The sequence below is a fragment of the Rhincodon typus genome, chromosome 31 (assembly GCF_021869965.1).
Source record: "Rhincodon typus isolate 14 chromosome 31, sRhiTyp1.1, whole genome shotgun sequence".
Classification (NCBI taxonomy): Eukaryota; Metazoa; Chordata; class Chondrichthyes; order Orectolobiformes; family Rhincodontidae; genus Rhincodon; species Rhincodon typus.
Genome location: NC_063362.1, coordinates 2,991,812 through 3,002,185, shown reverse-complemented (window position 1 = coordinate 3,002,185; position 10,374 = coordinate 2,991,812). Strand labels below are relative to the sequence as shown.

The window sequence follows — 10,374 nt, the reverse complement described above, 5'->3', positions numbered from 1 at the left end:
ACCATTTATTTCTTGTGTGCCTCAACTGAACCTGCTCCCACCACAATCAGAAACACTCATCATGCCAATTTTTTTCTTCATGTCACTTTTGGTTCTTTTAGGAATTACTTTAGATCTGTACCCACTCATTCTTGATCTCTTTGGATGGGAGCATTTCCTGCTGTTATCTGTCTAGACTGGTCAGGATTTTAAAGACTTCAATCCAACCTCCTCTTCTCCAAACAGTACACTCCCAGTTTCTCGAGTCTATCTTCATAGAAGAAGTTGGCCCAATTAGTTCATAGAGTTACAATCTTGCAAGAATAAAAACCAGAGTTTTCAGTTAAACTAATACAGGGTATTTTTAACATCATTTCAGTTTGATTAATCTTTTCTCATTTTAAATAGGATACAATGATATGGGCAAGATGTAAAAGTTGTTAAATCCAATGACTGAGAAGTGAATTAATACCAATAGTGACATGGCAATTAACCAATTGTGTTTTGCAACCTAATCAGCTAATTCTCCTGTATCTCATATTAGTGGATTAGGGTGTTCCAGTCTGAAATAATTCTATTCCTAAAAACTGGCATGATCCAAACAGGCAAAGCCTCAATCCTGAGATGGCCAAATGTGAGATAGTGTACATGTAAAAAATTTGATATGCATCACTGGAACATAAATACTGTTTCTTTCACAAAATAAATGAAGCAAATACACATAATGAATAGAATGCAAGACAACAAAATACAAGGTAAAAGTCAACATGCTAGGTTTCACATGTAACACATTGATTGAGGTAAATACAGAGGACCGCAAATCACTAACTTTTACAATAAAGCCAATCGATATGTTATTCAGAAATACCACAGGCATTTTAAAGCATGTCAGAAAACAGAAGGTGTCAGTGATGTATGGACTAAATAAAATGCTGGTTGGACATGCTTCAGATTGCAGCGTGTAGCAAATTAAAACATTAAGTTACAAGTAAACCTTTAGCATTTATATGCTGAATTGTACAGCAATTCTTCAAAATTCATGAAACCAATTGTTTCCAAACAAGCTGAAATGGAGGGTGGTGTTTTCAAATAAAAAATAATCACTTGAATAATTAGTCCAACTTGCAGTGTTTTGTTTTAAAAACAAATCAACCTGATCAGACACATTGTGACACATCTGGGGCAGGTGGATCTCAAAATTGGACCTTCTAGCTCAGATGTAGGGATACTACCACCAGACCAATAGTTCCTGGATCTAACTTGTATCCTATATTAAATACTGCACTAATAGCGTTGTGGGTGTATCCATGTCAAAGAACTACAATGGTTCCAGAAGGTGGCTCATGAATACATTCTCAAGGGCAGCCAGGGAGGAGCAAAAAAGCTCGCCCAGCTAGTGATGCCCACATCCCATGAAAATATATTTTTGGGGGGGGGGTGGGGGGAAACAGCTATACAGACAAAATTAGAGATTAACGCACACATCTTACTTGGCCAATAAAACCTAAAAGAAAGCCCGTACTTATATCATGTCTTTCACAACCTCAGAACATTCTAAACTATAATGTAATAACATTAAGGCAATCTAAGGGATAAATGTTCAACAGGAAGGACCCAAGGGAAGAAATCCCTGATGTGCACAGTAAGTGTTGTGGGATCTTTGAATTTCAAAAGAGAAGGCAGACAGCATTTAACATCTTATCTGAAAGACTGAACCTGACACACACCACTAATAGCACCACACTGAATATCAATTTAGACTTCAAGTTGAATGCTCTGGAGTAAGACTCTAACCTGAAGATCAACAAACTAAAAATACTAAACTTCACTAAGGATTATAAATCTCATTACATATGAAGAACTCATTTACCACACACATCTAAACTTAAAATATTTGAAATAACACCAGCATTTATTTTCAGAGCATTTCTCTGGAAAATTTCAACATTTCAGATAATTTAGTTACAATAATCTTGTGTAATTTACTGAAGCCCTTCAGGAAATCACTTATGCCATCCCTTAACTCCCATGTTGTTTTTGTTAAAGCAGTCTTGTATATAATTAACTGCTGGAAGTTATCACTGAAATAGGTAAACGTAGTATTTTTCTTAGCTCTCAAAGAGTGATGACATTACCAGTTAATCCATTTTTGATGGTCTTGGTCGAAGGAAAAATACTGGTCAAGGTGACAGGAAAACATACCAACTATCTTCAGAGAACACCATGAAATCTTTACAGTACACCTGAACCATCAGAAAAGACAGACAGACTTAATATTTTAACTTAAAGACTTTAAACAATAAAACACATGCTTTATCACTATTTAACTGGATAGATGAACTACTCAAGCCCATGAATGAGCTTGAACTCACAACCTTCATGCAAAATATAACTTGTCATATGGAATTCCAATTCAGATTCATGAAGAAAATTGAACTACCTAATGCCCAACACTGTCAAGTTGCTCTCATCAATTGTTAAACTGTCAGAAAGTCCTAGTGGGAGGTCAGACATTATCCAATAAGATGAGGGGAAGAAAATCAGCAGATCTGACAATACCAAAGGAGGACCACAGCCAAGTGATTACAGAAAAGAGAGAGAAAGGAATTTGTGTAATGAAAGCAGGTAACTGATAATAAACAATTAATCTAGCCCTGCGGTGAATCCATTTCTAAAAGCTTGGATGAAAGGTGCTGATGAAAGTACCCAGACCTGAAATGCTCACTTTGTTTCTCTAGAAAGATGCTACCAAACTTGCCGAGTATTTCAGCACTCTGTTTTTAATTTCAGATTTGCATGCATCTTCAGCATATTGTTTTGGCAGCAAAAAGCTTTGTACTGGTGAACAGTGCAGTACAAGATTGGACAAAAACTGTTCTATTTTAGCCAACGAACGTTAGGGAACAATGTAAGAATACAAGGGCATAAGACACGAGCAGGAGTAGGCCATTCAGCCACTCATGCCCACCCCACCATGGCTGATCTGGCACAGGCACCAACTTCCTCTTTCACACCAGCTCCTCAATCCTCAACTGCTTATTTCAAAAATCTACCGACCTACTCTTTCAATGCTTACAGTGATCTTGCCTTCACAACTCTCTGCAGTAGAGAATTCTACACATTCACTATCCTCTGGGGGAAGAAATTCCTTCACATTTCAGTTTTAAATTAATGTTCCCTTATTCTTTAAGGTTTTTGCAAAGATCTGTAGTTCGGGTTGTGGGTGTGGCTGCTGACTTGCTCGCTGAGCTGGCTTGTTTTCGTTCAGACGTTTTGTCACCAGGATAGGTAACATCATCAGCGAGGCCTCCATGAAGCAATGTTGTTCTACTCCATTTGGAATTTATATTGTCCGGTCTGTTATGGTGAGTTGTGTCATTTCCAATTCTGTTCTGTATGGGTTTGTATTTGGGGTCCAATTCTATATGTTTGTTGATTGCATCACGAGTTGACAACGGTGCCTCTAGGAATTCCCATGCGTGTCTATGTCTGGCTTGGGCTACTATAGTTACGTTGTCCCAGTTAAACTGATGGCCTTCATTGTCAGAGTATACTGATAGTAGGGAAAGTTTGTCATGCTGTTTTGCTGCTAGCTGATGGCTGTGTATTCTGATGGCTAGTTTCCTTCCTGTCTGTCCAATGTTCCAATGTAATGTTTGTGGCAGTCGTTGCATGGTATTTTGTAAACTACGCTGGTTCTGCATTTTGTGGGTATTAATGACCGTGAGAATACATGACCATCAGCTAGCAGCAAAACAACACAATGACCTTTCCCTAATATCAGTGCATTCGGACCAATGAAGGCCATCAGTTTAATTGGGACAAAGTAACTATAGTAGCCCAAGCCAAACATTGACACACATGGGAATTCCTAGAGGCATTGTTGTCAGCCCATAATGCAATCAACAAACGTATAAAATTGGAGCCCATACACAAACCCATACAGAACAGAACTGGAAATGACACAACTCACCATAATGGGCCGGACAGTATAAATTCCAAGCGGAGTAGAACAACATCGCTTTATTGGAGGCCTCACTGATGATGTTACCTAGAATGATGCCAATATGTCTGACTGAAAACAGGCCAACTTGGCGAGCAAGTTCCCCTATTCTGTAACTATGTCCCCTAATTCGAGAATCCCCCACCAGTGGGGGCATCATCTCAGCACTTACCTTGATTATCGATTCTGAGGGATTTGCCAATGTTTCAATAAGTTCACCCCTCATTCTTTTTAACCGTCATGAATAAAGGTCTAACCTGTTTAGTTAGTCTTGATATGTCACCTCTTTATCACAGGAATCAGCATTGTGAATCTGTTTTGAACTGCTTCCAATGCCAGCATTTCCTTTCTTAAATACAGTGCCAAAATTGTATACAGCACTCCAGACGTATCCTCACCACACCCTGCACAGTTGTAACAAGACTTTCCTATTTTTAAACTCCAAACCTCTGCAATGAAGATCAAAATTTCATTTGTCTTGTTAATTAGGACATTGGTTAGACTACTTTTTGAATACTGCATGCAATTCTGGTCTCCCTCTATTGGAAGGAGGTTGTTAAACTTGAAAGGGTTCAGCAAAGATTTACAACGATGTTGCCTGGGCTGGAGGGCTTGAGCTAAATGGGGAGGGCTTGAGCTAAAGGGACAGGCTGAAGCAGCTGGGGCTATTTTCCCTGGGGCATCAGGAACGGAGAGGTGACTTTATAGAGGTTTATAAAATCACGAGGGGCATGGATAGGGTAAATAGACAAGGTCTTTTCCCTGGGGTGAGCAAGTCCAAAACTAGAGAGCAGAGGTTTAAGGTGAGAGGAGAAAGATTTAAAAGGGATCTAGGGGACAATTTTTTCACACAGAGAGTGGTGCATGTATGGAATGAGCTGCCAGACGAGGTGTGGAGGCTGGTACAATTACAACATTTAAAATGCATCTGGTGGGTCTACGAAGAGGAAGAGTTTAGAGGGATTTGGGCCAAATGCTGGCAAACAGGACTAGATTTATTTAGGATATCTTGTCAGCATGGGCAAATTGGACCAAAGGTCTGTTCTGTGCTGTGCATCTCTATGACCCTAATTACTTGCTCTTGCATGCTTTTTGTGCTTCATGCTCGGGAACGTCCAGATCCCTCTGTGCTGCACATGTTTTGCAGTCTCTCTCCATTTAAATAACTGGCTGCCTTTTGATTCTTCCTACCAAAGTGCATGACCTCCCACTATCCTACATTAAACTCTACCAAGCTTTTGCCCACTCACTCAAGCCATGTATAATCCCCCTGCAGGTTCCTTCTGTTCTCATCATCACACTTATTTTGTATCTTCAGCAAATTTGGATACATTTCACTCTGTGCCCTCCAAGTCATTAACAGACAGTAAGTAATTGAGACCCTAGAAGTGATCCTTGTGGCACTCCACAATTTACATCTTTCCAACCTGTAAAATACCCATTAATCCTGACTCTGTCTCCTGTGTTTCAAACAGATGCTCAATCCACGCTATTACCCTTGACACCATGAGCTCCTATCTTGTGCAATAATCTTTTGTGTGAAACCTTAGCAAATGCTTTCTGGAAATCCAAATACACTTCATCCATTGGTTCTGCTTTATCAAGTGTTTGTTATATCCTCATAAAAGTCCAGCAGATTTGTTAAACATGATTTCTCTTTAATAAAACCATGCTGAATCAGTTTGATTGTATTTAGCTTTTTGAAATGTCCTGCTACTTCTTCCTTAATAACAGACTCTGGCATAATCCAAAGACAACTGTTAAGTTAACTGGCCTATAGCTTCCTACTTCCAGTCTCTTCTTGAACAGGGGCCTGACATTAGTGGCTCCAAAACGCTGGAATCCTCCCAGAATTCAGTTTATTCTTGAATATTTTGACCAATGCTTTGACAATCTCTGCAGCCAGTTCTTTCAACACCCTTAGCTGCAGGCTATCAGGTCCTGGTAACTTGTCTGTCTTCAGCCTCAGTTTGTCACAAATACAAATTAGTTGTCCCTCACAATAGAAACTTTTTGCAAGACTTTTCCATTTAGCATCTTGATTATCTCATATTTTTGGGATGTTTAGTGTCCTCAACCATGAAGCTTGATGCTTCATGCTCAAAATATTGGTTTAAATCATTTGCCATTTCCCAGTTCCCTGTTATCAATTCTGCAGTCATATCCTCCAAGGGTGCAAAACGTTTTATACTCATAGCAGCTCTTGCTGTTTGTATTTTTCTTTTATCTCTTGCTGATTTACCTCCAATTTTCTCTCTCTATATTAGCTTTTCAGGCGTCCGCTGCTAGTTCCAAAAATTCCCAATCCTATGTTCTACTGCTTTTGCCGCTCTGTATGCCTTGTTTTGATTGGATATATTCCTTGACTGCCTTTGTTAACCATAGGTGGTTCATCCTTCTCATAGGGTCCTCCTTTTTGACAGGAATAAATCTTTGCTCAGCATTAGATATCGGCTTAAATATCTGCTTGTCTGCCACTTCTCCCAGCCCACGTCACTCAACCTTTTCTATATATAACGCTGTAATTGCTCTTAATAAAGATGAACCCACAGGTTTAGATCAATGTTGTTCTTCCTCAGACTGAATCTGAAATTTTACCATGTTGTGATCACTAACCCCAGATAATCCTCTGAGATCTTTTACTAACTCTACCTCATTATGCATTACTAGATCTTTGGTGGGACAGACCCAATGGGCCATAGGGCCTCTTCTGTACTAAATGATTCTAACTAAAAATAGCCTGTTTCCAGATAGGTTGTTCAACATAGAAACAACTCCTGATGCACTTCTACAAATTTGTCTTTCATGTTACCGTTGCCCACCTGATCCTTTGGCAATCCCTCAATAACTAAGTCAAATTATTGTTCTGCATGCTAAAATTTCTGACATTATTAAGATTTTTTTGTAAATATTCCGTATTTCCAATCAGTTTAGACATGACATATTTACAAGCTTATAAGGTGTATCGCCTATTGATGAAAATGGGTTTAAACTTTCATCCCAGACAATTAAACACATGTTCTGGGTGCATCTCAACAATTTTGAGGCTGCACTTTTACATGAGATATAATATACACAATGGCCTTGGTGTGGCATCTTGTATGATCCATAACTTCACTCACAGAGGAGGGGAGTTCTACAGATATTCTGGGCAATATTTATTCCTCACTCAACATCTTTTAAAAAATAAAAGTGAAAAAAATTCTGAAGGAGAATCACTGGACCTGAAACATTAATTCTGTTTTCTTCCTACAAATTCTGCCAGACCTGCTGAGGTTTTCCAGCAATTTGTGTTTTTGCACCTTCTAAAAATGATCTGATTATTTCCAAATTATTTATGTTTCTCATGCTAGCTGCAGCCTAGATGTGGCAGATGCTGCGACTGAACACACTCCCAGATCAGTCCAAAGTAAAAACGCAAAAATGTGACTAATGTTCTGGATTTTCACTTATTACATTACTTACTGAAATAGGTTGTAATGATTTTTCCTTAAATACGACACAGTTTTGGGTTGTGATTAAGATTTGAAATTGACAATTCAAATTGTTTTGAAGAACTTCAAATAACTCGTTCTATCCAATGAAAGAATTACTTCTAATGAAACAAATTGCTTGTTACATTGTTACTTGCTAAAAGATAAGAATTCGAGTGGAAATTTCATGAAGTCTTCCACTCCAGTGCTGCTTACGTAGACACAACTGTGATTATTCTTTTGTTGTAGATTTATCATGCTGTCGGTGAAATCTCTGCGCAAGAGAAAAATAATCACTTTACTTCTCCTTTACCCTCCCCCCACCCCAATTAATCGTGCGCGAATTTCCAAACCGAAATGTGGCATGAAATTCTGAGACATTTTGAGCTTAAAACGAATGTGCAAATCGACATTCAGGGAAAATATCAGATCTTCAGACTAACCTACACGCGAGGACTTTTTTTTTTAAAAAAAACCATTCCACAATTTCATCTGGAAGACAAGTTGCAGATCATCTTCTTCCACATAAATGATTGTCAGAATTTGCCGTCGATTTTTTTTTTAAATAGCAAAAACATTTCGAACAGTAAGAGTCCCGGAAGATCACCACAAACAGCTCACAATAACAATCGCCCTCAGTCGCAGCCGAAACGGGGGAAAGCCCAACTCATTGCCCCTTTCGGGTCCGCACCATTATTGCCCCTTTCGGGTCCGCACCACTATTGCCCCTTTCCGGTCCGCACTGACCACTCACCCGCTGCATCTCTCCTCACCCACCGAGGTCCGGTCAGCCTTTCCCCACACATCCTAACCGCACCTTTCCCATCACTCTGTAACTATACACAGACTATTCGACGGAACGCCCTCCATTCACGGCGAAAAACAGCACCTTACAGCGCCCTTCGCTGTGGCGTTCGTTGAGACAAAGAGCGCCCGCTGGCGTCAAGATGGTCCTCCCGCTGTGCATTATGGGCCTGTAGCGTGTTATGTCAAGGAACTGTACGACAATTACTGCCCACCAGGTCATTGTTCATGTCCCTGCCAGGGGCAAACTTCTTCACTTGACTGATACCACAGGATCATACAATTGATACTATTAATTGTACAATTACTTCGTGCCAATCTCCTGCCTTTTCCCCAGATTCCTGCACACCTTTTCTATTTTTCCGATGCCCTCTTGAATGGCAGCATATTCCTGGGCTCTGCATTCCATACACCACCTACTCGCTGAGTGAAAAAGTTTCATTTTCCTCACATAGTTCTTTGCTTTGCTTGTGTATCACTTTAAATTTATGTTTTCTCTTTTTTTGAAACAAAACCAAAAACTCAGCAGGTCTGGCAGCATCTGTGAAGAGAGAAACACAGTTAACATTTACAGTCCAGTGACCCTTCTTGACTTGTTCCTTTTTTCTTTTACAAGCCGGAACTGCTTCTCCCTATGTACTCTGTCCAGTCCATTTATGATTTTGAAAAGCTCTTTCAAATCCCTTCCCGGCCTTCTTCTCTCCAAAACAATAGCACTGACTTCTTCAAACTATCCTCATAACTGAAGTTTCCTATTGCTGGATCTATTCTTGTAAATCTCTGCCGCACTCTCTCCAATGCATTCATATCACATGCTCTCAATGTTGAGGATCCACTAAAGCTTAAGGCACAGATGCAATGGAGAAGGTTTTCTGTCTCCTTGTGGGAGAAACTAGGGAGCTCAGTTTAAAAATAAGGGAGTTTTAAGGCAGAGATGAGGAAAAATGTTTTCTCTAAGAGTCGTGAAACTTTGGAACTCTCTTCCCCAGAAAGTTGTGGAGGCAGAAATATTGAATATTATTAAGGCAGATGACATGGGGCTATACAGCATAGAAACAGACCCTTTAGTCCAACTCATTGGTGCTGAAGATATCCTAAACTGATCTAGTCCCATTTGCCAGCATTTGACCCAATCCCTCTAAATCCTTCTTATTCATATACCCATTTAGATGCCTTTTAAATGTTGTAGTTATACCCGCCTCCTCTGACAGCTTATTCCACACACACACCACCCTCTGCTTAAAAAAGTTGTCTCTTTGGTCCCTTTTAAATCTTTCCTCTCTCACCTTAAACCTACACCCTCTAGTTTTAGACTTCCCTACTCTGGGAAAAAAGACCTTGGCTATTCACTCTATCCATGTCCCTCATGATTTTATAAATCTCTATAAGGTCATCCCTCAGCCTCCAATGGTCCAAGGAAAAATGCACCAGCCTATTCAACCTCTCCAGATAGATTCTTGACCAACAAGGAGTGACAGATTATTGGGAGAGAGGTGGGAATGTGGACTTGGGGCCATAATCAGAGTAGATGTGTATTTAATGAGTGGTGGTGCAGATTTGAGGGGCCAAATTGTCTCCTGCTGCTCCTAATTCATTTGATGGTGTGGCATCTGATCCCTGAGTCTCATTTTATTTAGTTTTACATCTAATAAAAGCCCTCACTTTAGGAGAAAGTTTAAGAAGGAATGTAGCTGTTGCATATAAGAATTAAGTACCACAAACATTCTGCTTTACTATGATGTGGAGGTGCTGGTGTTGGACTGGGGTGGACAAAGTCAGAAGTCACACAACACCAGGTTATAGTCCAACAGGTTTATTTGAAAACACAAGCTTTCAAGAAGGACTAAGGCTCCAAAAGTTTTCTAATAAACCTGTTAGACTATAACCTGGTGCCGTGTGATTTCTGACTCTGTTTTACTATGTAATAGCTTATTGTCACACCCTCTTTCTCATCCAGCTGCCAATCAAGAGAAACTAAGTTATGGAAGGTTACCTCTAATGTTTGACCAAAAACTAAAAAAAAACTTTAGTCAATCAAATTAAAGTGATTAAAAACTAAAAATACTGGAATGACAGCCCCTGTGGAAAGAGAAACAGATCAGCTCATCCAAAGTG

General features: G+C 39.6%; 1 protein-coding gene across 3 annotated transcripts in view; it reads right to left on the bottom strand.

The window, feature by feature from the left end:
• Positions 1 to 8,403, bottom strand: part of slc35e2b (solute carrier family 35 member E2B) — a 40,286-nt gene extending 31,883 nt beyond the window's left edge. For 2 of the 3 annotated variants that reach the window (XR_007265262.1, XM_048614922.1), the window contains exon 1: positions 8,210 to 8,403. The gene's annotated coding sequence lies outside the window, so the exon portion shown is untranslated. Of the gene's footprint in view, positions 1 to 2,114; positions 2,223 to 8,209 lie in introns of all 3 variants that reach the window. The other variant, XM_048614923.1, reaches the window with a different exon arrangement.
• Positions 8,404 to 10,374: the final 1,971 nt, after the last annotated feature.